The 24,504-nt window shown below is 37.0% G+C and overlaps 1 long non-coding RNA gene across 2 annotated transcripts; it reads right to left on the reverse strand.

Annotated features, from left to right (window-relative positions):
- Window positions 1–1,083: 1,083 nt before the first annotated feature.
- LOC129207299 (uncharacterized) lies at window positions 1,084–24,453 on the reverse strand. 2 transcript variants are annotated; one of them, XR_008577419.1, is made up of 6 exons: window positions 23,701–24,453; window positions 22,523–22,611; window positions 19,424–19,533; window positions 19,274–19,330; window positions 7,299–7,331; window positions 1,084–4,171 (listed from the first exon to the last, which is right to left on the reverse strand). It is a non-coding gene; the product is annotated as an uncharacterized LOC129207299 (long non-coding RNA). The 2 variants fall into 2 exon arrangements; XR_008577420.1 differs by having other exon boundaries at window positions 1,084–7,331.
- Between the last annotated feature and the right edge of the window lie 51 nt (window positions 24,454–24,504).

A 24,504-nucleotide genomic window follows, 5' to 3' on the forward strand; every position in this document is an offset into this window, starting at 1 on the left:
AGTCCCACCCTGCCTGTTCTGGAACTGCTAGAAGAAGGTTTTAAATCTCTATTATTTCAGTCATTGCCCTTTTAGTACAAGCATGCGTTTGATGAAGTGGTGTGCTTCCCAAAACTGCAGTTAAGTTTTCATACAGTGTCCAGGCTAACAAAGGTTATAAGCTTAAGCAGTTCAGGGTAAAAAAAAAAAAAAAAAAAAAAAAAAAACCAAAACGAATGAAGGCAGTTTGGTAGGAGTAAAACAACAGCCCCTGTTAATCAGATGGAACAGACTGGAGATCCTCTTATATTTGTTTTGGAAAAAATGGGTACAGGAAGTCTCTGAAATTACATAAAGCTAAATGAGAAGCACTATTATGAATTATATTAGAAAAATATTACTATGTCTTACAGCTGTGATTACATTTCTAAATGGGGCTTTTTGCTCTCAAAATAAACTACAAGTGCTTAACAAAAATTAATTGCTTACTGGAGCTTTTATTTTGGACAATGTAAAATATTTTTATATAGTTGTAACTGAAAAGTGAGTTTAAAAATTACTGAGAACTCCTCTATAGGATTGCATGACTTAGGCATTAAGAGAAAAGAGAATCAGTTAATACTGTATTGATATGTTTTAATTTTTTAAACAAGTATCCAGCTGCTGAAGTCACAGCCATTAAAGTCAAACTAGTATTCTGTCACCTTTTGATTACTGTAGGGTCGATGACACATTTCTCTTACCACTGGAGAATTTTCTCTTTTCCCTGGAGAGGGCTACAGTGTTGTCTAGGGAAAAAAAAAAAATCCAGACTGATTTATCTAACTTGTTTTGTTATTTTTAAGCTTTCTGATTAATAAAAATTCATTTGATCTGAAATAACTTCCTTTGTTCAACATTGTTTGGTGTGCACTGAAACAGGATATATAAACATTTTATTAAGTGAGCTGAACAGCTTTCAAGTTTCACTGAACTTTCAGTAAATATTCCCATAGTCTCTGCTATAATTCCATTCCATAATAACTTCCTACGGCAATAAGGGACTCCCTAAAGATCTGGTTAGTCCACCTACAGTAACAGAACAATAGACAGATATTTCCTCTCTTTTGGCAAAAGCATGTTAGTTTTGATAGAATGCGAAACTATGCCAAGACTCTCTATTGTTCTGTATACATACAGCAAGTAATGTTAGGAGCCACAATTTTCATGACAAAAAGGCAGGATTTCTAAAACTTCACATAGAAAATCAGTAAAAGCCATATAGATTAAGAACTTTTGGAAGCTATATGAACTATTGCATAGGTTTGTAAAATAACAACTTAAGTATTTTCCTGAGTAATCTTTTTTCCTTTATTACACAGACAGAAAAATATATTCAAACCCAAACTAACCAGATGTCCAGCTATTAAAAATTTATTCTAAAGCAAACAGACTCGGGTCACGTGGGAGCAGGAAGGGTGGCCTGGAACAGAGTTCCAGCTGCTCTCCACCGCTCTTGGCAGCGCAACTCTTAGCCTATTCCCAAGGCAGCGGCACAAGAGGATGTCAGAGGCAGGAATAATCTCCAGAAAGGGGAAATGCTCACAGTGGAAGGAAGTCATTCACTTCCTCCTGACTGCTCCTGCTTCCCTTCGGGCTCAGCACCAGCCCTCTATAGGCAGGGCTAATGGCAGTGGGTTTGTCATGTACTTCTGATTACATCGCAGTGCTTTGGTGTTAAAAAGCACCCAACCTATTCCCCACTGATCTATTTGAACCCAGAGTACAATATTTAAATACAAAATGAGAGAAAGGAATGAACAAGGTAAAATCAAATAGCTCTTTTTCAGATAACAAAGGCATCAAATCAGAAAGGAAGCATTTTACATATATTTTGCCCAAGTATGGCAAACAGTTACTGAAATTAGCGAAGTTAGTGGTTTGTCAGTCATCCAAAGCTGTTAGAAAATTTGAATAAAGGTCTTAAATGAGAGTTTCAGTAAAATTTAAGTGATGCATAAGGATTATGTTGACCTCTGCACCTGAGAAAATGTTGCCCTTGCTACCTTTAATGGTGGTACAGTGGCCTGCACGAAATGATCTGACAGTTTTAGACAGCTTCATAGAAGATAAAAATCCACGTGACAAAAGACTATGGTAGCAGAGACGCAGTTGATCGACACAGCTAAAAAAACAGTGCTGAGTGACCAAGATGGTCAAACTGCTGTTTTCTCCAGGCCGTGTCATGAGACACATCGATGAGGCAACATGGGACACAACTTTTCACTGATTTTGCCACTGCTATATTTGATCCATTACTATCTACAAAACTATCCCAATTGTCCATATCACAGGTATTAATTTTATAATCCTAAAAGCTATAGGAAAGTGCATCAAACATTTTCTTTGGTAACAGTCCTAACACCAGTATTAAGATATGCTTGCATAGTTCTATAACAGGTTTGAATTAATAGAAAAAGAGGATTAAAGAAATACAAATTTAATTGTAGAGAAAAAAGTGAATGACAAGCAGCAATCAACATATGACATCAAAAAATGGCAATATAAAAGACTACAGGACTGAATAGTAAAACTAAAACCATCCTCACATTTCAATAATCTACTTATAAACCATCTATGTTCAGAGAAAAGAACATTTTCTGGCTTTTAGCTTCCCAGTTGGCAACCTGATAATCAGGATCACTTCAGAGATATGAATACACAATTGATAGCTCTACAAAAACATGTTCAATACTTGGTAACAGCCAGATTAAATGTTAGGCATTATTGGGACAAAAAGTAAAGCATTAGTGTGCTGCCATATAAATCCATACTGCATCTGACACCATTCAGACTTGAATACTGGCTGTTATCCCTGTTTCCCACCTTAAAATGATGTGGCAGTACTGAAGGCAGTGGGAAAAGTGGAAAGAACGATTCAAATTATGGAATGACTTCTTATAAAGAACGAAAGTAGACAGTAGAAGTCTTCAGTCTAAATAACAGATAAACAAGGAAAGGTGATGAAGACTCATCAAATCACATCTGGCATGGCGATGCTGAACAGATACAATGCTTCTCTCTGTCCTCCAACACTGGTATTGGGTGTCATTAAAAGACAAGCCACCCCCTGAGACACGGCATACCTGTGCTGTGAAAACCTTTGCACCTCAACACATCCTAGGCTTTTGGTTGTGGATTGAGAGAGCAGCTGGAGAAATTAATGGAAAAAACAACTTTTCGAGCCACCTTGCAATACTGCTGATGCAATGTTTGAACCAAGTGAAGCAGTGAAAAAATAGCTAACCTAAAAAGTGCATATACAGTCTCAAGAGAAATTAATTATACTATTGTGTTCTATGTTGTTTCCAGCATAGTTATAAACAGCATCTGATATCTGAGCAATGGCAGGCATTGCTCTGCAGAGATTAATATACAGGAACTAAAAGGCCAGGCCATTATGCCTCCTCTTCTGCTGATTACTAGAAGAAACATTCCCCACTCCCCTTTTGGGATCCAACTGACTGTCAATCTACATTAACCGCTGTGCTGCTGTGTGCTGTACTCCTGCAGTTGTATGGAGTTTTTTGGTAAAAGATTGGCTCCACTGTGGTCAGTGGTAACACTCCCAGGGCACTGCAGGTTTCGTGCTATCTAGGCACAGCAGATTGCTAAAAGTGGTATCAATTAATCTCAATCTTCCTCAAATTTAAAAAAAAATAAAATCCATTGCTTAATATCTAGGAATTGTTGGGAGTTTGACTATTACTACTTGGGGAAAGAAGTGGTCAATATTAGCCTGAGGAGACTGGAAGGTACTCTTTTGCTAAGGAGGAAGGATGAAGTAAAGCTCACCAGCCAAGGAAAGTCAGATTGCTCCTAGAACAGGTGGCATAGAGTAACAAAAAGTGAGCTGCATTAGGCAAGCAACTCTTAAAAGTTTTATAAAAATGCTATCCCTATCTAAATGAAATGTGGAACACTGTGAGAAACTAAGGACAGCAAAATCCTGAGACAGAAAGAGTTTAATTTGTACAGTTAGCTCCCTTTTTTCTATCATATGGTGAAAGTCCATTTGATGGTCAGTCATCTAGGCCAACATGAGAGGAGGTGGATACCTTCTTCTGGAACAGAGTACAAGACTCTTAAAAACGATAATCGGGAGAATGAACTACAGAAGATGGACCTTAAAACAGTGATGTTCTTCCTTCCCCTATTAAAAGAAAAATAAAATAATTGTCTTCTTGTCCACTGTAGCCTGCAAATACTGGAGGGCAGAAATAGCAATCACATTTGTTTCAGAAGACCCTTCAGTTTGACATGCTGTATTTAGTTGGGACTGCATTTACACCTAATTTAGTCTCAAGTCACCGTGGTTGATGATCACTTCACATTAAGTGCCTCTTAAGTCACTGATCTGTGTCTTTTGATTGCAATGCCACAAACCTGGATCTTAAATCTCCAAAATAAAACTGGGTTTAAATAGTGGCCCAAACACCCTTATTCCAGACCGACATACATACACATTCCAGCTTCAGGTACATGGGTTGGTTTCATCAAAATAAGACTATTTAAGAGCAGATTAAATTGGATATTCTCACCATACATTCAGGACTGAACATTTTGACTTTTTTTTGAGAACAGTCTTACTCTCAACAATGTCAACAGTCCATATTTGGATTTAATGCAGGTAATAAATTTACTTCATTAATAGGTATTTTATAAGGTGAAAGGACTACTTAATTGTAAGCATTCGTGTGGGACATTGGTCATAGATGACATTTTCATCAACTAGGTTAAGACTGAGGGCAAAAATTTATGACAGCTATAAAGGTACATACTTGTCTTTAGAATCATTTAAAGATGATCTCAGAAGCGCTCACAAAGGAAAAAAAATCTATCATTTTGTATTTAGTACTGTAAACAGAAAAAAATAACTTGTCTCTATAAATGATGCTAAATTCCTTTCCTATTCTTTTGCAAGTTCTCAGGAGAGGTGCAGACATTTCTTTCTCTACAAAAGCCTGGCATTCATGTTGCCAAAGGCATTGTTTAACATTTTTTAAACTACTGACCAATTTAAAACACTGGAATATTTTGTCATAAAAATTGTTAACTACAATAATTTTTAAAGTCTAGTCCTAATTTTTTAAAATCCATAGCTTTTGTAAACTGACATCGCTTGTCCTTTTTGGGACAGGCCTTCAGGGCAACTAATCTTGTTTGATCATCAAAGCTGGCTGGGAAAGACCAGGCAATGCTGAAAGCTGGCTAAAATAATCCCTGTGGAAAGAGAACTGCAGAAAAGAGTCTGGTTCTTTCTGTCTAATCCTGGAACAAACAAGGGGTACAAGGTTCAAAACAGTAGAGCTGTTGTAGCATATCCTGGTCATGGAAATAGTTTTTATTTCTAAGTTCTTGTTTGAATAAAACAAAAATATATTTAGAGAGAAATTCACATGGATATTACTGCCATTTATTTCTTGGACCTGAAATTTATTTCTTAGTTCTGAGTGAGGAAGAGTTTCTGTATAATATACATGAATTGCACAAGAAAAATCTATTTTGAGCTGTAAATTGCTCGCTAACCTAGAAGTTATGATTTAAACAGTGTACATAGTATTGTCTGAGTCATCAAACAATAACTGAACTACTATTGTAATTTACGGGAGTATTATAAAATATATTATTGGAGTTTTATGAAAATCTGTTAAGCTTTTTATTTCAATGAAAAAGAATGGCAGTTATTATTTTAAGGTTCTGAGGATAAAAGATCAATTTCAGTGTGCATATTGATGCATAAACTGTCAAATATATTAATTGCTACTATTGATTCATATTGTTGGAATTATTTTTGACTATGAGTATAATTGAATCAAAACCAAACTGTCATCAAACACTCAGCAGTGGATATATAACATTTGAGACAGACATCTATAAATGATACATGAGTTCATGAATTAACACTATATCAATTATATTAGTGATGAAATTTTTCAACATTTCTACCTATGAAAGAATTAAGTATAATTGTCAGCAAGGGTCAGAAATCACTGATAAAGTGATACAGAGATAAAGCCTTTGTAATCCGTGAGACCACTAATGGATCCCATTTCCTTACGACAGACATTATTGTCATGTTAAATTAATGGCTAGACAAAGTATTGCCTTCTTAGTTAGGCATTTGTATTCCATAAATATTTTACAATGAGTACTTATATGTAGGATCACACAATAAAATATTCAAATGTTCACAATGTGGTTTTGCCCCATGTATTATTGCCAAAAGTTTCTTCTTGAAAAATGGAAATACATTCACATACAGAAATAAATTTGCCAAAGGCTATTAAAGCAAGTACTTTAAAAAAAAAAAAAAAAAAAAAAAAAAGAGAGAAAGAGAGAGAGAAGACCATAGGAATTACTTACTATTCCTGGTAAGACATTAAGATTTCTGTGACATTTCTCTTTACTGGCATTTTCAAGTTCTATGGGAGCGTTAAACTTACTGTAATAGTCAGTTACTATTTAGGCAACAATTCTGGTATTTGTGGACCACACTCTTCAAAAAGTGACTCAACTCATTCCTAGCATGGATTCAGTTTTTGATTAGGAAAGACTACAATACAGAATTAACATGCAGGAAAAAATAGATGTTTGGGTAAGCTTTAGTCTTAAAAAGTCTTGCTGTCATCAGCCAGTTTTTTTTTTTATTGTTTGCCAAGCGCCTAATTTTGCTACATGGATTTTAACAGCTTTGCCGTCATGCGTATCCCTGTTTTCACAGTACAAATTTTATTTGGCACTGCCATCTTTATTGCATATATTCCTAAACAAACAACAATGCAAGCAGAAATCAAACCCTGTCCTGACAAACGTGAGAGAGCTTCTGGCAGTGTAATATCCATTGTCTGCAATCGTTTTGACAGACCACTGAGCTCAGACAGTGCATCATACATGCTTAAATTATGAACAAATTCCATTGATGTAAGGATAATTCTAAATCCAGAGTATTTGGCGCAACCCTTGGCTTCTAAGCCTGGTCCATGGAAGGATTCAGTGATGGGCCTGAAGGGCTCTAAATTAATTCCAGACAGCCTCGATATAACCCTGCCTTGACACTAGCTAGTATCTAAAAATCTCTGCGGCAGTTATTAGCATATCACTATATAGTCAACACATCTGCACATCTGTTTTTGATTTTAAGAAGTATATATCAAATAAATTTGTGACTACAGATGTCTCATTCACAACAGATTCTGTGGCACCAAAATATTTTAAAGCTGTGTTTATCACATCATTAAATGAACAGGAATAATAATTCTTCAGACCAGAGGTATTACCAAATAGAAGATTTCATTCTTTGAATAGGGCATCTAAAAAAAAAAAAAAAGAAAGAAGACAGTGTGAAATCAGAAGATTGCCTTTGCATTTGTATAGACCCTTTCAACTGTTTTATAATAATAAAACCAGGAAGATATTTTCCAGGTTGGAAATTGAATATGTACCTTAAGATTCTGAAAAGTGACCAGTGACAGAGGCTATCAATTTTTTGTTATGCAACTTGAAATGCATTAAGGCAATACAATTACCAGAAAACCCTGTGTACCTCCTTGTCTCATAGGGAGCAGCAAATATCAATAGATTTGTGCTTCTTTTTAATATTGTACAAAATCACATAGGTGAAAGTTACAAAATAAGCTACTCTCAAACAGAATGTTCTTTTTATCAAATTATGTATTCTTACTATTAACTTTACACAATACTCAGCACACATTATTTAGATTAGTTTCAGACAAAAATAGCCTTTTTAATACCAAACCATTAAGTTAATTTGTTTAGGATCTTATCCAAAAAACACTTACAGAAGGCAATTTGAAGTATGCCCCAATAATGCTTCCTTATCAATAATTATCAACCTTCACTCAAGTATATAGCTTGCCCTTTCATAATGTAGCTTTCTACTGAAGTGATATCAATATATATTTCTAATGCAAATCAGACTCATTAAACATTTCTTCAATTGGAGTTTTAAAATCCAGTTTCTGAGTTATAATCTTTACATCATTATCAATGATTTTTTTTTTTCCACTGGCTTCAGTATAGCCACAGTTTTACTTAGATCTTGAACATGTAGTCAGTACTGTCAAATTTAAATCACATTAAGAAAGTATTTAAAATAGTTGTTTAACCCGACAGGCAGTTAAACACCACACAGCCGTTTGCTCACTTCCCCCTGCCCCGCCCAGGGGGATGGGGGGGAGAATTGAGGGGGAAAAAAAAAGTTAAATTCATAGGTTGAGATAAAGACAGTTTAATAGGACAGCAAAGGAAGAGCAAATAATAATAGAATATACAAAACAGGTGATGCACAATGCAATTGCTCACCACCTGCTGTCCAATGATGTCATACGGTATGGAATATCCCTTTGGCCAGTTTGGATCAGCTGTTCTGGCTGTGTCTCCTCCTGGCTTCTTGTGCACTCCAGCCTTCTCACTGGCAGGGCATGAGAAGCTGAAAAGTCCTTGACTTAGTGTAAGCACAACTTAGCAAGAAGTAAAACATCAGTGTGTTATGAACATTATTCTTATACTAAATCCAAACCAGCACTATATCAGCTACTAGGAAGAAAATTAACTCTATCCCAGGTGAAACCAGGACAAAAATGCAGTTTATTTCTGCTTTTAGTGAAAACTGGTGGTGTGTATATCTCCAAATTTCATATCATAGCATTTGCCTTGTGAATTTAAAGGATTCGTCTAGATACTGGGTATCAGCCTGCAGCAACATATTTGTGAATGGTCTTTTGGGTTTTGGCCCAAATCTGATTAGCCACAAAGCAGTAAAGAAAATCAAAAATATATAAGGAATTGACAGAATAACAACTTCATTATGCACATTTGTATTTTTACAAAAGTTTTAAATAATACAGTGTTGTGCAACCATAGCACAGAAGTAAAATGATAGCAGTACTTCATTGCTTAGGAGTGGTTTACCTCTCCTTTAGGAGACTTTTGAGCGTTGGTGTCAAACTGACCAACTTTCTCTGGTTTCTAGCCTTGGATGAAATCATTATATGATCACTTCTACAAAGTTAAGTGAATGTGAATTTCATAGAATGTTTCTCAGCTCAGGAAATGCCATTTCTTAAGTTGCACTGCTGCACATATGCATATCACCACTTTAAGGTCTTTTCATTAAGTCACTGATAACAGTTTTAATAGATATCTAGCTTTGACTGTGTTGTTCTTCCAGCTTTTCTTTCTTAATGCATACCTCTTTCCAAGATTAGCATGTTATGAAGGACCCGCAATGAACATTCACAAGCACTTTAAAGTTCAAGTACCATTTCTGACCACTCAAAAAGTCTTCAGAAACTAAGGAAACAACTATGATATTCAGATCCCACTTGAAAACTAGTACATAAAAGAGAAAAAAAAAATATTAACAAACCCTTCAAGATCCAATTACTATTGTCTCAACAAAACCAAAAAAGCCACCAGCCTGGAAGTGCAGTGCTGAAACAGCTGTCAAATAGATTGAGCTGATAGAGGAACCCAGCGCCATCCAGGAAGTAAAGCAGAATTCCAGACAATGAGGCCAAGGAAAGGAAAACTGGCTTTTCTGTGTATCACATGGCAAATTATGTCTAGTTGGCTAAATAAAATTGCCTCTTATTTGTTCTTCTGTTAATTAGGGTATTTCTCTGAAGGGAAAATAAAAATCCTCTGGGCATTAAAAAAAAGGACTTCAATAATGAAGTTGAACAAAGAAGTTCAACAGAAAAGTTGAAATTATGTCAGATCTGCCTTATGTTCATCCTTCGCTATGAGAATGATCATCATGATCACAGAATCACAGAACTGTGGGGGTTGGAAGGGACCCCTGGAGATCATCTAGTCCAACCCTCCCTGCTAAAGCACGATCACCTAGAGCAGGTTGCACAGGATCGTGTCCAGGCAGGTTTTGATTATCTCCAGAGAAGGAGACTCCACAGCCTCTCTGGGCAGCCTATTCCAGTACTCTGTCACCTTCAAATTGAGTAAGTTTTTCCTCATTATCCTATTTTATCTTTCAAAACAACTCTGAAAAATTAGAAAACACACGCATGGTTGACACAAATGCATCTGTCTCCTTTAACAGTTGTTTACAAAAGGGTCTGGAAGACACTGGAGTAAAAAGGACGGCATTTCCTATTAACGTCCATGGGAAGAATAGGTCTTGGTTAACCACATTCTTGTATAAAAGTCTCCAGAACATTGTCATGGACTTCCTACTTGTGATACGCATGCTTGAAATGACTTAATCTGTTTTCCAGCTCATTCAAGAACCCACGGAGATTGCTAGCAAAAAACATCTGATACCTGATATACTATACTGCTCATGAGGGCAGCATGCCTCCTTCTGATCTCATCACCCAAGGACAACTTCTAGACAAGAAAGCAAGCATTTTACAAAGACCTGGAAGAATGGGTAATTAGAAGAACATTCTAATAATAATGTTGCTTTGACTCAGCCACAGAATGTCTACACTTCAATAAAAGGGCAAAACTTCACTGAACAACCAGTAGAATAAGCTATTTCCTACCACTTCTGCTTGCTTCTGGTACGGTGTTCCAGCTTATACCCCTTCCCTTTGTGGTGCGTAATGCTCCTTTGGAATGGATGCTAAAGAATCTCTTTCTTTATAATTGTTTTATTTTCCCTGGAAACACAGAAGCCAAGAAAATTGTCTAAGAAATAAGGAGGAGGTGAAAACACAGACTGCTGTCCCTGCTGTGCCAAGTGAGGCTTGCAGGATTGTTCTAGATGACATATGACCCTCAATAATTGGAGTGTCAATCTTCTGGCAAAAATCTTTGAGCGGTAATCTGATAAAGGTCACCAGATGGTCAAAGATCTTGTGAATATAGTTTGAGAAGCACAAAAGGTAGTTCCAAATGTGGAATTGAAGTGAGGCTGAAGAGTCCAGTCTTTTATGGACCACAAGTAACTCAGGAGTTCTTAGAAAAATAGCCTTGGAAAGTACTTATGAAGTCCTGAGGGGAGGTAAAGATCTAGACCACAGCAAGACCTCTTCCTTAAGAACATGATAATATGCCAGTAGCCTGTGTTAGGGCTCTCTGGAAAACAGGTAGTGTGATGCTGCAGGTCTGACAAGCTTCTCCAATTGCCACAACGGCCACGGAGCTGACCCACTACACTAAGGTCTTGCCCAGGAATCAAAGGGTCCCAGGTATTGGGTTTTGTCTTTGTCTGGAGTACAGCTCTTTACCAGCCTGACTGAAACAGGGTATTCAAAAGCAATTCTCTAGTTGTGTTGATGGGATAATAAGCTATTTTGATGTTACCTGGTCCTGAAGAACCCACAGACCTAATGAACAAATACTCCTGAAGTTAGTGCTAATGATCTCAGTGGGCAAAAAGACAAAGCTGCCCAGGAATATGGGCTATCAAAGCAATGGGAATGATTATCTGAGATTAAGAAACAATTGCCAAAATAAATGCACCTCTCAAAACCCCAAAGCAGAATCTAAACAACGTAGAATAAAAATACCATCAGTAGCGAAAACTATCTTAGCTGGGGAAAGGAAAAAAAAAAAAAAAAGGAAAAACTTTCAAAGTTGGGAGTCAGCTTTCCATGCACCACAGGTACTGTATGAAAAGGGGAATCATTTTGATTCAGTAGAGATTTAAGAGAAATTGACTAGAAAGAGGATTGTGCTTATTGTCACATTGATATTATCCAGGGCATTGATAGCTCCTGCTGTTATCAATAAAATTATCTCACCTATAGTGCTAGGGACAGATACACTCTTAGTGTGAACATAAACATAGATCAGCTGATGAAGAGAATATTGAATCCTTGCCTAATTCAAACACAGTATGCTTAGCTTACTATTAATCATCAGGGAAGCTTTTTAAAGAAGGTAGCCCTTAGAGAGTTCCATAGTTTGTCTATATCGAAAAAAGGAAAAAGGAGGGGGGGAAAGGGGGGGAAAAAAGGTAGTGAAGGAAGAAAAAAATGACACGTTTTCCTTATCAGAAGGAATGGTTTTCGACTCTTGGAACATATTTTTTGCATTCCATGTCTAAATAATTTACATTTGCATTTGTGAACAATGTTCGGACATTAAGTAATGAACAATACATGGTAAGTACCTGATTCTATTTGTTAAGGCTCACATAAGTTAAATTTCGGCAAGTCACTTTGTCTTTCCAAGTAACTGGGAAAGCACAAACATCTTATAAAATGTCATGTCCATTTATAAAAATAGTTTATATATGTTTCAGATTAACACAAATAGAAAACAAATGTACTAGTGCATACTGTTCTGGCAACTAGAATCTTGTTACCTTACATATAGTAAAATAAATGACTATATACGCTTTTCATTTATGCCCCAAGTCAATATATTCCTGTATCTGCTATAAAAACAAAGGCTTTTAGCTAGACCTCTCAGAAGCATGATCCTGTTTATAGATCATTAGTGCCTAAAGCCTCAGTATAAAAAAATATATATTAAAGCAGCATTCCTGCCTATCCCCTCTAAGGCTCTTTTATTTTGCTGGGCAGTGTAAAGAATTGGGCCTCTCAACTGAAAACATGAAAATTCCTTAGTTATTTTAAATTACATGCCAGGTTAATATATTTTACAGCAATTCAATGTTTTTCTATTCAGAAATATGTTAATTGCACCACTAGACTTGGTACAGACCTATTTGTGTAGGAGACCTGGCTGAGGAGGTAACTAATTTGGATACATCCCAGGATTTCAGTTAACACCATAACTGCCCCATGTACATTTTAACAATTCCTAAACTACAAAGTACGTAAGTTGAATCTGGGGAATGGTTATCTTTTTCCCCCTAATATATTAGGAAGCATTGACACTTTAACTAAACATTTCCTTCAAACTGGAATGCTGTTTTCCTTCTTCCCTCCACCCCTTTCAGAACTTGCATGAAAATGCATTTAACAAATAAAAGCAAAACTAATTTTATGCAAAAAGGATAGATTCCTCACTTTCAGCATTAAAGAAAGCAAACATTCCAAGTACGTAATATTTTAAAGAATAGGGCTATTTAAGTAATTTCACAGTAAACAATCAAAGCCAAAACTGAAGAACATAAAATCTTGTTTAAATCCAACCTTTAACAATACTACCTGACATCAGATGTTCATTTTTTAATATAAAAGTGCCTCAGAATTAACAGCAGCACTTTGAATACATGATGTAAGCAACTTCAGTTAAAGTATGTCACTCAGCTGCTTTGGTATTTGGCTAACCCCTGGTACATAGCTTTTTTTTTTTTTTTTTGGTAACTTTTCTATATCAGATAATGAAAGCAGTGCATGGTGGTTTAAATCCCAAAGGTTGCATGCATCTAGGAGACCTACATTGAGGAAACTCCTAAATTGCAATTAGCCTTACAATAATGAAGTACTAGAAACTACTATATTGCAATAAGCCTTACAATAATTAAGTACTAAAAACCAAAGTGGCCAGGAATCACAAACTTTCAAACAATTACCAAGCACACATTGGTACTAAGCAGTAATTACTATGAATTATAAAGTCTTTGTAATTAGCAGCAGTCACAGAGAAACAGATTACAATTCACCAAATTTTACAAATCAGCAAGTAAGTAAACAATAATAAAGGGTAATAGAGGCACACGTTCACTTCATTTACTAATTGTACTGTTTGCTCACTATGCTTTTTTCTCTAGCAATATATTGGCATAATAGTCACATTTAATAACCATTCTAATTCTAGTAAAGAAGACATTTTGAATATAGCAATACAAGTGTCCTGGTTTTAGCTGAGAGGGTTGATTTTCTTCATAGTAGCTAGTGTGAGGATATGTTTTGGATTTGTGCTGGAGACAGTGTTGATAATATGGAGATGTTTTTGTTCTATGGACTTATTGTTGAGCAGTGTTTACACCGGGCCAAGGCCTTTTCTGCTTCTTGCACTGCCCTGCCAGCGGGATGGCTGGGAGTGCACAAGAAGTTGGGAGGAGACAGACAGGACAGGTGACCCAAACTGACCAAAGGGATATTCCATACCATATGACGTCATGCTCAGTTTATAAGGAGCTTGGGGGGAAGAGAAGGGGGGGGCGGCGGCGTTCGGAGTGATGGCGTTTGTCTTCCCAAGTAACCGTTACGCGTGACAGGGCCCTGCTTCCTTGGAGATGGCTGAACACCTGCCTGCCCATGGGGAGTGGTGAATTAATTCCTTGCTTTGCTTTGCTTGTGCGCGCGGCTTTTGCTTTACCTATTAAAATGTCTTTATCTCAACCTACGAGTTTTCTCACTTTAACTTTTCCAATTCTCTCCCCCATCCCGATGGGGGGGGAGCGAGTGAGCGGCTGCGTGGTGCTTAGCTGCTGGCTGGGGTAAAACCACGACAACAAGTAATCAAGTAAACACAGCATGGCAGTTTGTTGTAGATCAGTGCTAGTGAAGACTGTATCAGTGAAATTTATTATATGATATCTATTCCTCTTGAAAATAAATATTTGAATTCTAATTAAATAAAATCCTCTAACTCAGTTCATGGTCAATGTTATGCTAATAGTTAGAATAAAATAAGACACATACATTTCATGTAACTTGCAATTGATATAACATTTTTCTCCAAATGTAATTAAAATTCCATCAAGGCTCAGCTAGACACATTTTCAGGTCTCAAAAAACCATCAAGATCTTTTTTTCAATGCTTCCATAAACTCTTCCATAGTTTAAACAATCACAACAGAAATCATTATGGAATGGTATAAATGATATTGTAAGTACTTGATAAATAAGAAATCAGTTAATGATGTAAACTTAAACATAGTTCTTCACTGATACAGTGTTTGAGTTTGTTATATTAAGCATTGATCATTGCTACCTAGTTCTTACTAATTGAGCATAAATGCAAAGATATCATAATGTAAACTTCTGGGTTTCATTAATCAGCTCTGGTAAAACCTATTGCTGTGTCCAGTTCATTCTTTCAAGGCCCTTTCCTCCCAGGTTGTTGTTAATTCAAACACAAAACTCCAAAGCAACAAAAGAACCCTTCTAAATTTGTTGCTTTTGGTTTAGCAGATCAATTACTCTTTCACTGCAAGAAAGATGCAACAGGTGCACATGGCTGATTGCTTCTACATCATTACTTTGTGCCCCAGTATGCTGGACACATTTTAGCTATAAATAAGCACATAAAATTTAATCAACTCAAGTTAATACACCTGCATTATCTACATTCAGAATCTGTAAACTTTCTATAGCACACCCTCATTTTTGCTTACATAGTCCATTCAGACATTTTAGCAGTATTTTCTAAAAGCCCCTATTTACTCTTACTCATAAAGAATATCACCTGACAAAAATTAACATCTTGGAAATATTTAAACATGTTTTCACATCCAACTGTTCTTCCTCCTCTTACTGTAACATCATGCATAAAGGTAATAAGCACTAGTTTTGAGCACAAAACCAGCTGAGTTAAATGATCAAACCACTTATCTGTAACTCAATTGTGAAATTGCTGTCTGTTTTACCTACATTTGTTTGCCTTTGACAACTAAATACAATCCCTCGATGTTTGTAAATAATCGTGATGTATCATTATGCCACACAGACGGGACAAAAGCAGCAAACCCATCAGAGTTACAAAGCATTTCAAGTCTTTAGTTGGTGTGCAGTTTCTGATGTGGTAAATTCAGGCTCCGAGTTGTCTTAAACCCAAAGCATGCTTTCAATAAACTGTGAATGGTGAAAAAGAGTGGGAACTTCAGCTAAGATGCTAAAAGCATGCTGATAAATGACTGCAATTGTACGCAGTATTGATTATCAATGCTAAACAGTCCTGTTGTATTACTTGAGGAAGTAAAGCAACTTCTAGCTAAATAAGTAGACTTAAATAGGAAAGATTACCGAGACAAGATGCTTGAAATTGGAACATTTTTCACCACGTGTCATGACTTCCTGGACAACACATAAGGCCCAGGTTATGTATGATGAACAACTTGGTCTCAACAACTAATAAAAATAAAATTAACCTAAGAAATGCTGGTGCTGTTCTTAGGTTTTAGAGGACAGACATAAACCACATAAATTTATCATTTTAAAACCAGACGATTTCTGTCTCCTACCACAATTTATTCCTGTCTGCTTTTTTACTCAGATGAATTCCTTCTGTGGTTAGAAGGACAAAATGCTTCCACATTAATAAGCTAATTAGCCTAATTGCATAATTTTGCTATTTTTTAATCTCATGTTGCATCTCCAGAAGAAATAGTTACTAAGTCACACTTATAGGATTGTGTTACATTTCTCCTCCTTTTGTGGGGGGGAAAAAAAAAAAAGAAGTTACATTTACATGTTTTGTTCTGGAGATTTGCTTACATAAGACTATCTTATTAGACCATCATTACTTTGAATGCTAAAACCAAATTAATCTCCAAACATTTTAGAAGTCAAGATAATGAAATATAATAGTTTATGATAATCTTTGAATGCTTAATATTCCACATAGTAATCAGCCAAACAAAATAGTTCAGATTATACTGAAGCACATGCTGAAACACATGTCAGACCCTGAAGAGCTATAATTCAGCACAATTTCTTTACTGGGTTGTTTTATGCCTGCTGACAATATAATGCACTTTTAGCAATTTAACAGAGTTTAAATGACTGTTAATTAACAAGGACCTGTCTTAATAATTTAGGGTCAATAAATTTGTAATCTGAAAGACACGGAAATGAGAGAAGCTAACTGAATGATTCAGCTCACTCCCCCCCCCCCAATAAAAGGACTAATTTCGATCTTTTTCAGAATATTTTTCAGAATCTGATGCGCATGTGTTAAGTCAGACTTCTCTGCAAACCAAACCAGCTCCCTAGTTAGATTTAATCTTTAGGACTATTAATGAGCAGAGTCCATAAAATGCTTCAATTTCAATTCAAGAGAGAAATTTCAATTAGCAAGTTAAGGACTAAATTACCACAGAAATATTAGTATGTATTCTTAAGTTTAATGCTATTTCAGTGGAAGGTGTAGATTTTATAATAAAACATGATTCAGCATAAAGTAAACTTTTTATAGAGATGTTACATTTGAAGAAAGTCACCTATTTTCTGTTCTATTACTAATCTTCAGTTTTGCTGGTGTGGGATGCCGGACTAGTCCAGGCTTGTTGGTGCCGAATACAGGGCCATTATGACCCAGCAGAAGGGGCCCTGGGGGAGTCCAGCTTGGGCGAGAGCAGGGATTGAGCAACTTGCTTATCTTGCACTGATAAGCACCGGACCTGATCAGGGGCAGGAGATGAGCAATTTGTTCATCTTAACAAGCTGCAGCATCTGACGTCTGACGGGTCTACTCCTTAATCAACTAAGTGACGCCTGGGGTGAGGGGGAGCCTTCACAGCTTGACGTTACTTTGGTAGAACTAAACAGACCACCGCTCCTCTGTACTGAATGCCTTTGTTCTCTGCCACTTCCCCCCCCCAGCCCCGATCAACTGCACAACAAGCCTTGTTAAGGGCCAATCGGCATACAATACCTGACTTAGTCCCACCTTGCCAAAAGTATAAATCTGGCATTTAGAATCCTCTTTTTTGAGGACGAGAACTCCAACTATCCGGACGGGTCGACGGGCCTGGACCTCTCTCCCCCCCAAGCAGGGATGCCTCTTTGGTAAGATTTGCGCCTCCGATTGTGTCGGATGTTACCCCGGGAAAACTATCATTAACAAAAGTGCTGAACTATTAACTTGAGCTCAAAATTGTTGCAGTAAGTGCATTTATCAATGGCAATTCCGAACTTTTATATCTGTCGCCTCAATAAATTACTTATTTTTCTTTTCAACTTTGCGAAACTGTTTCAGTGAAAGTCCTTAGTGGGGCTCTGACAGGCAAACGTTGACTCTGATATGTGGCTACACATATAATCCTTAGACATAAACCGTTGACCAAGTCTGGGACTAAGACTGGACCTAGCCGCACCTAGGCTTCTCTCTGAGAAGGAGTTTAGAAAGCAAGGGGGTCCTTTCTGAACCTCGTGACTCAACGGGAGGGCCTCCCTCAGCCACACATCAGACTTGCACCCTTTCTCGCGACAGCTGGTACCATAGGATGACAAATTGTACTTGAATAATCAGCTTTGAAAAAGTGAAATCTGGCCAAAATTTCACATTTGACAAATTCCTGCATTTTATTGTAAAAAAAATTAAACTATTCCACTATTCTCCACATAAGCTTATGTAAATAAATCAGTACCATATAAAATTACACCATTCTCTAGTATCTTAAAGTCAGAATTTTGACAGCTATTTGTGGAACTCGATAGTCCATTATCTTTATTTTAGTTAGGAAATAAGCATCCAAATTCATGGTACCACAGGGGAAAAATTCAGCCAAAGACATCCTCATTTATTTAAATGGGTAATTTCCAAACCACATTTCAATTATTTTTTTTTGATATATTGCACAAAAGTGGTTTTAAAAAGTTATGCAATTCCACTAAAAATTTCCATAAAGCTAATATGACTTAGTCTAATTAATTAGTTACTTGAAGGAATCTGCAGATTATACATGGCCTGACTACTGAAATCACATCAGCATCAATGGATTCTGCTTGTAAAACATTAAAAACCATTGTCTATTGACAACTTAACCTTTAAAGTGAGAGTTAGGGTATGATCAAATACATTTCAGCTGTACAGGTGAACGTCATTGCATGCTTATCTGGAGATGCAGATGTTGGTCCATTTGCAAAGAGTCCAAGGTTGTTCAGAATAGGAGGAGGCTGATTGCTTAGATTTAATAAATATAGTAGTAGAAGCATCTGGATACAGTACCAGAAGCCAATATGCTGCTGCTTCTCTTCATAAAAATAAAAATATGGGCACCAGAAAAAAATTGAGAGACCAGATAAAGATTTGTGTCCTTCTAAAGTTAGCGTTTAATTACACTGATACAATATTTCTGCTGTTCGTTGATTGTTCCTCAAGTTTGTCCCTGCTGAGCTACAGCTTGGAATCTCCCACCACACACTTACTTTCCTTCATCAGAAATGGGAAATCTCATCTAACAATGGCTTATCATAGCAGCTCCATCCTTCTAGTGCTATCACCCACACTTTTAAACTGACAAGTGCTATATCCACTAGAGACACGATACAAGGAACAACTTTTTCCCCTATTCCTTTCCGCTTTTCTTTACCACATGCCTGTTTTTGACAAGTTAAACTAAAAGATGTAATTTGCAGTAACTTTATCTTTGCTGTTATATGATGATCAACATGTGGTGACTTACCTTTGAAACTGACTGCTTTGCTTAATGTGGAATGCAACTGGATCTCTCTTTCCCACCCTTAAACATGACAAAAATACATCAGCAACACCTTACTGCAAGTATACTGACATCATGCATAGTGAACACACTTCCATAAGAAGCCTCTTTTACCTGTATTTTTTTTCTTCCCTTAGTAAGTCCATCTTGGTATCCTTCAGTCGCTTGCTTCCATTATGTCTGGTTGCCTATGAACTACTGCAGATCTCTCTAGGCCTTTAGCACTGAAGACATACATACAAGCATCTTAGCAGTTGGTATCATGGGCTGCTTTTAAGGAATAGCACATTACACACAGGTAAATTTGAGATCACCCAGGCATTGCTAGTTGCTACCTGCAGCACATGTTTCTACAGTTTACCAACAGAGCAGCCACAGTGTTTGCCACAATACAAACTTGGAAAGATAATACATATGCTGGTGTTTCTCCAAACATTCATGCAAGTTTGGTTAAGACTTTTGATTTCCCTAAGTGAAACACACTTGCGTGAGTTTTCTGGAGGTGTAATATTTGTTTGTTGGGTTTTTTTGCTAACTGATTATGACTGTAATAATGCCATTTATTTATTTATTTATTTAAGCATCTGATGTAAAACTGGTAATAAGTTTGAGGTACACACAGGTTACTGCCTGCACCATCTTAACTGTCTTTATATTAATTTACAAACTAATTTCTCAAACTGTAGTATTCAAAGAAGAAATAATGAAAAGCATGGTATTCAGACATCAACTTCCTCATGGATATGAATGAAAGAAAAGCAGTAAGTGCAATAACGTATTAACTCAGTGCTCCAACACATGTCCTCTGTTCCCTTTTTTCTTTCCCCCCACACACTCTGCACTACACCAGTAGTCAGGTAGTAGAATATTGTTCCCTGAACAAGACATCAATTTACCAATTCTTCAGTTATACACAAGAATTTCTATGCAAATTATTCCAGATTATGATTAGAAAACCAAGCTATTTAAACCATGTAGTTGGTTTAAATTTCTTTTGTTTCCAATTTCAAAGTATACTTTGTTTAAAGAACTTGATTACATCTAAGTCCATTACTAAAACCGAATCTCAAATATAACAGACACATTTTGGCCAAGATAAAGTTCAGTCCTTGAGAAAGCTATCAACTGTATCAGACAATTTTGTCACAGAAATACACAAAAAAGACAATCTAGAAAGCACTGATGTGTCTCATAATTTCCTGAAATATTACTCTGTGAAAGTTTCCAAGTTAGGCACCATACTATTAATCTCTTTCCCCATGTAAAAAAGAGCAAATATTAGAGCAAACATACAATAATAATTAATCTAATTACTATTACTTTGATGAATACAGCACGGAAGGCTCAAAGAGAAACTTTAAAGAGGACTTCCTAGAATTTGATTAACCTTTCTGTGCTGATACAAAAGAAAGCACAAAATGGTTTTCTGAAGTGAAGAGCTCAGCAACTGTGTCCAAAGTTATTAAACAGATGCAAAAGTTTTCCACGTGGTGAGAAACTGATCAGAATCACAGGACTAAATTAGGAAGGAAGAATCAAATGTTTATTATTTGATGTAACTGAAGAGGAGGAGACAACAAAGGTACTTAGAGGTGAAAACCACAGCAATTTTGAACAGAGCTCATCCCTGCGTGTACCAAGATTAGAGGGCACACAATAGGCAGGGCATTGACAAAAACGCTGGGCAGTGCAAACAGAAGGGAATGATTAAAACTTAGAAATATTTGAGTGGATGTGGTAAGATTTAGACGTGTCCTGGATGTGTGGGTCAAAGGAGAGAAACAGGCCAAAGAAGATGCCAAGATTACAGCCTTGAGTGAACAGAGTCATGGTTATACTCTCTGTTCTTTCTAGCTACTCTGTTTTGGAATGGAGAACAGACAATGAAAACCGTAACTTAGTATTTTGAAATATTATAGCCCAATTTTCATTCAGCAACTGAAAGGCCACAGTATCAATAGCCACTGTTAAATGGATGCAGGTATCATATCACATGGTAACCTTAAGAATCAATCAAAATCACTAAACTACGTATTTTTTTCTGTCAGTGAAACTGGAAGATGACAAAAAATATTGCATTACCCTGAAATTAATTTCTTCATTCCAATTTAAATAAAACACCTTCTATTTTTCTTGTATTTGCTTAAGGAATATTGATTTACCAGTAGTACATGAAAAGGTATTTCTTTATTCTTAAAATTATTCTGTCACAAGCAGAAATTTAATTAATGTTCTTCTAACTTATGGTAGATGCTATCCTACTCAAACCAAGTTTTTCTTATACTGAAATTGTTCATCATTAGATTGTAAACTCCTCAGGACAGGGATCTATTCATAGTCATACCCTTTTACAACGGAATATGCTAGGAAGAGTATTGTTAGGCACAAGGGATGCCACTAGAGAAAAACTATATTCCCATTACATTTTAGAATGAATTGTGTATACATTTCTTCAGGGCATTTCTGCACAGACATACCACTGAAATAAAAGCTAATTATTTCATGATAAATGATCTGAAACCAAATGAACAGTAAGGTGGTGAAGTATGCTGTTGATACTAAGTTACTGAGGGTAGTAAAAATAAAACTGGATGAGGGAATCTGCATCCAGCCTTACAGCATTCCTGAGTGCATAAGCAGGTGAAATTGAATGTAGATAACCATAAAGTAAACACAGAAGAAAATCCTATCCTCACCTATAAAACTATCTAGTGGATGTAGATGTTAACACTCAGAAAATATATCCTGGGATCTCTATAGTTAATGCTATGAAAACAGTTTTCAATGTTTGCTCAACGTTCAACAGAACAACATTAAACAATGCTCAGTTTGTCAGCTTTCTGCTTCCTTAACAAAGCAAAACAAATAAATGACAGAAAGTATAAGAAAAAACTGGATAATGACATGAAAACCATTACTTCGACTGCTTTTTATCTTGAATACTGTGTGTAACTCCTGGTCTCATCTCCAAAAGCATACAGTAGTGCTCAAAAGACACACACAAAAAAAGAGAGATTAATAGTAATGTGAAAAAATCTAGACTAAAACTCTTCAGCTTGGAAAAGACTAGACTGAGGAAAGATATAAAATCATGAGTTCAAGAGAGAAGGTGACTACAGAGTGACTGTTCATTGTTTCTAGCAAAATGAGAAGAAAAGCACATAAAACAGGAAACTAAAACAAAAAAACCACCACAAAACAAAAAAAACCAACCTCAAACATTTCACACAACGTATAGTCAAGTTGCATTGAGCAAGGACCTCTTCCTCTAGTACACTGCAGATGTCAAAAGCCTATGTGGACTTAAATAAAATGATTAAGCAAATTTGTGGAATAAAAATCTACTGAGAACTGTTAAAAATAAGACACCGCTTCTGATTCAGAAAGTGCTAAAGCCACAGATGGTTGCATTCAGGGTATTATGGGATCATATGATATCCTATCCCTGTACTCTTCCTTAGGCACTTTCTAGTGTCCACTGACACTGAGTTATATACAGACATGTATATAACTCAAATATAATATTTTAATAAAGACTACACGATCCAATTATTTCTGAAATGCATTTATTTATAGCTGAATTCAATGGATTTGAAAAATAATGGATATGCATAATATCAAGATACATCTCATCCTTGAAAACATTTACATCTACACTTGATTGTTGTCCAATTGATGTCAATAACATGAATACAAATAAATGTAAGAATATAATCCCCAAAGGAACGTCACATTTCCTCTTTTGAAAACTTTTAAACACAGATTCTGTACTATGATATGGGTACTAAGTGTACCAAGTCAGGACAGAATTTCTTTCTCATTTTTTGGAAAGAATGTAAGAGTACTTCTAACAGAGGAAGGTGTATGACAGTTTTTAAGTTCCATCAATTTGATCTACCTTTTGAAAAGCAAATCATTCCTTATTTCCATTTTCTTATGTACAGAAGTTACTTTGTTTGTCACTGCATATTGTATTTTCTGTCACTAATCATGCTGGACGATTTCTTTATATTGTCAACTTTTAGGCCAATTACCCCGCAGCAGCACTTCCTAGTGCACTGCAGCTTCCCCAAAGCAACTGCTACTCAAGTGCTACTCAAATGCAGCAAATCACATGCAATGGCACCAAGTCATTTCAAGAATTCTTTGTTTCAGTAAGCAAGCAAAAAGTGCAATCACCGACTTACCTGATCTGATTTCTAAACCATTTTAAGTAAAAGAGAACAATATTATGTGGAAACATGGTTCAGAGGACATTTACTTTAGTAATGAGGTAAAGATGTACAGAATTATAATTTCAAAAGTGCTAAGCAGTTACTCTTCCAGAAGCAACCAGGATGAATGAGCAACGGCATTACTCAAAATCCCATTACCCGCCTATTTTCACTTACAGCAGTCTAAATACTTTCAATAGTCTGGTCCAAAATGATTGTTTTGATCCATTCCAAAGGGACTCGCTGTGCAAATAATCAAACCTGGTCGAACAATGCGGTCTAATCTGTAACTTAGATAAGAAAGACTGAAAAAAAGTGTAGGCAATTACTCTAATCCATACTTACTTTTCAGGCTTTAAAAAAAAGGGGGGGGGGGGAGGGATGGTCCTTAAAGGGAAAATACTTGGATACTCTTTGTGTGCTTTAAAGCCCGTTCTAGCAACTTTTCCGTGTTATCTCGAAACAAAAAGACAAGGAAAAAAAAAAAGCTAAAACAGCTCAGCCTTTCCGTCCCTGAATCACTTCACCCGATGTCCTTTCCCGCAGCTGGGGCGCGGTGGCGAGGCCGGTGCGCGGCCGCCCAGGCTCACAGGAGCCCGGCCCGAGGTGGGGGCGGCTGACTGTCGCGCGGGATATATACGATTTTTAAAAAAGATCTGTTTAATACACACGGAAAGCGCGGTTCCCTGGGGCCCGGGCGCCGCAGGATTTCTCCGCTGGCTGCTGCGGGAGCCGCTCCGGAGGGACGGGGACGCCGGGGAGCGGAGCCGCCGTCGGTCACGTCAGGGCAGGCAGCCGACGCGCACGGGGCGCCCGCCCGAGCGGCGGGATGGAGCCAGCGGTTCGCTGCGGGCGTGGAGCGCGAGCGCTCCTGCCTGCCTCCCTCCCCCCCCCGCCCCCGCTACCGTGCGGCCGTTAGCGCGTGGCAGTTAGCGCGCAACCGCTCCCGAGGCGCGTGCCGCCGCAGGGGCTTCCGCGCGC

The sequence above is a fragment of the Grus americana genome, chromosome 5 (genome assembly GCF_028858705.1).
Source record: "Grus americana isolate bGruAme1 chromosome 5, bGruAme1.mat, whole genome shotgun sequence".
Classification (NCBI taxonomy): Eukaryota; Metazoa; Chordata; class Aves; order Gruiformes; family Gruidae; genus Grus; species Grus americana.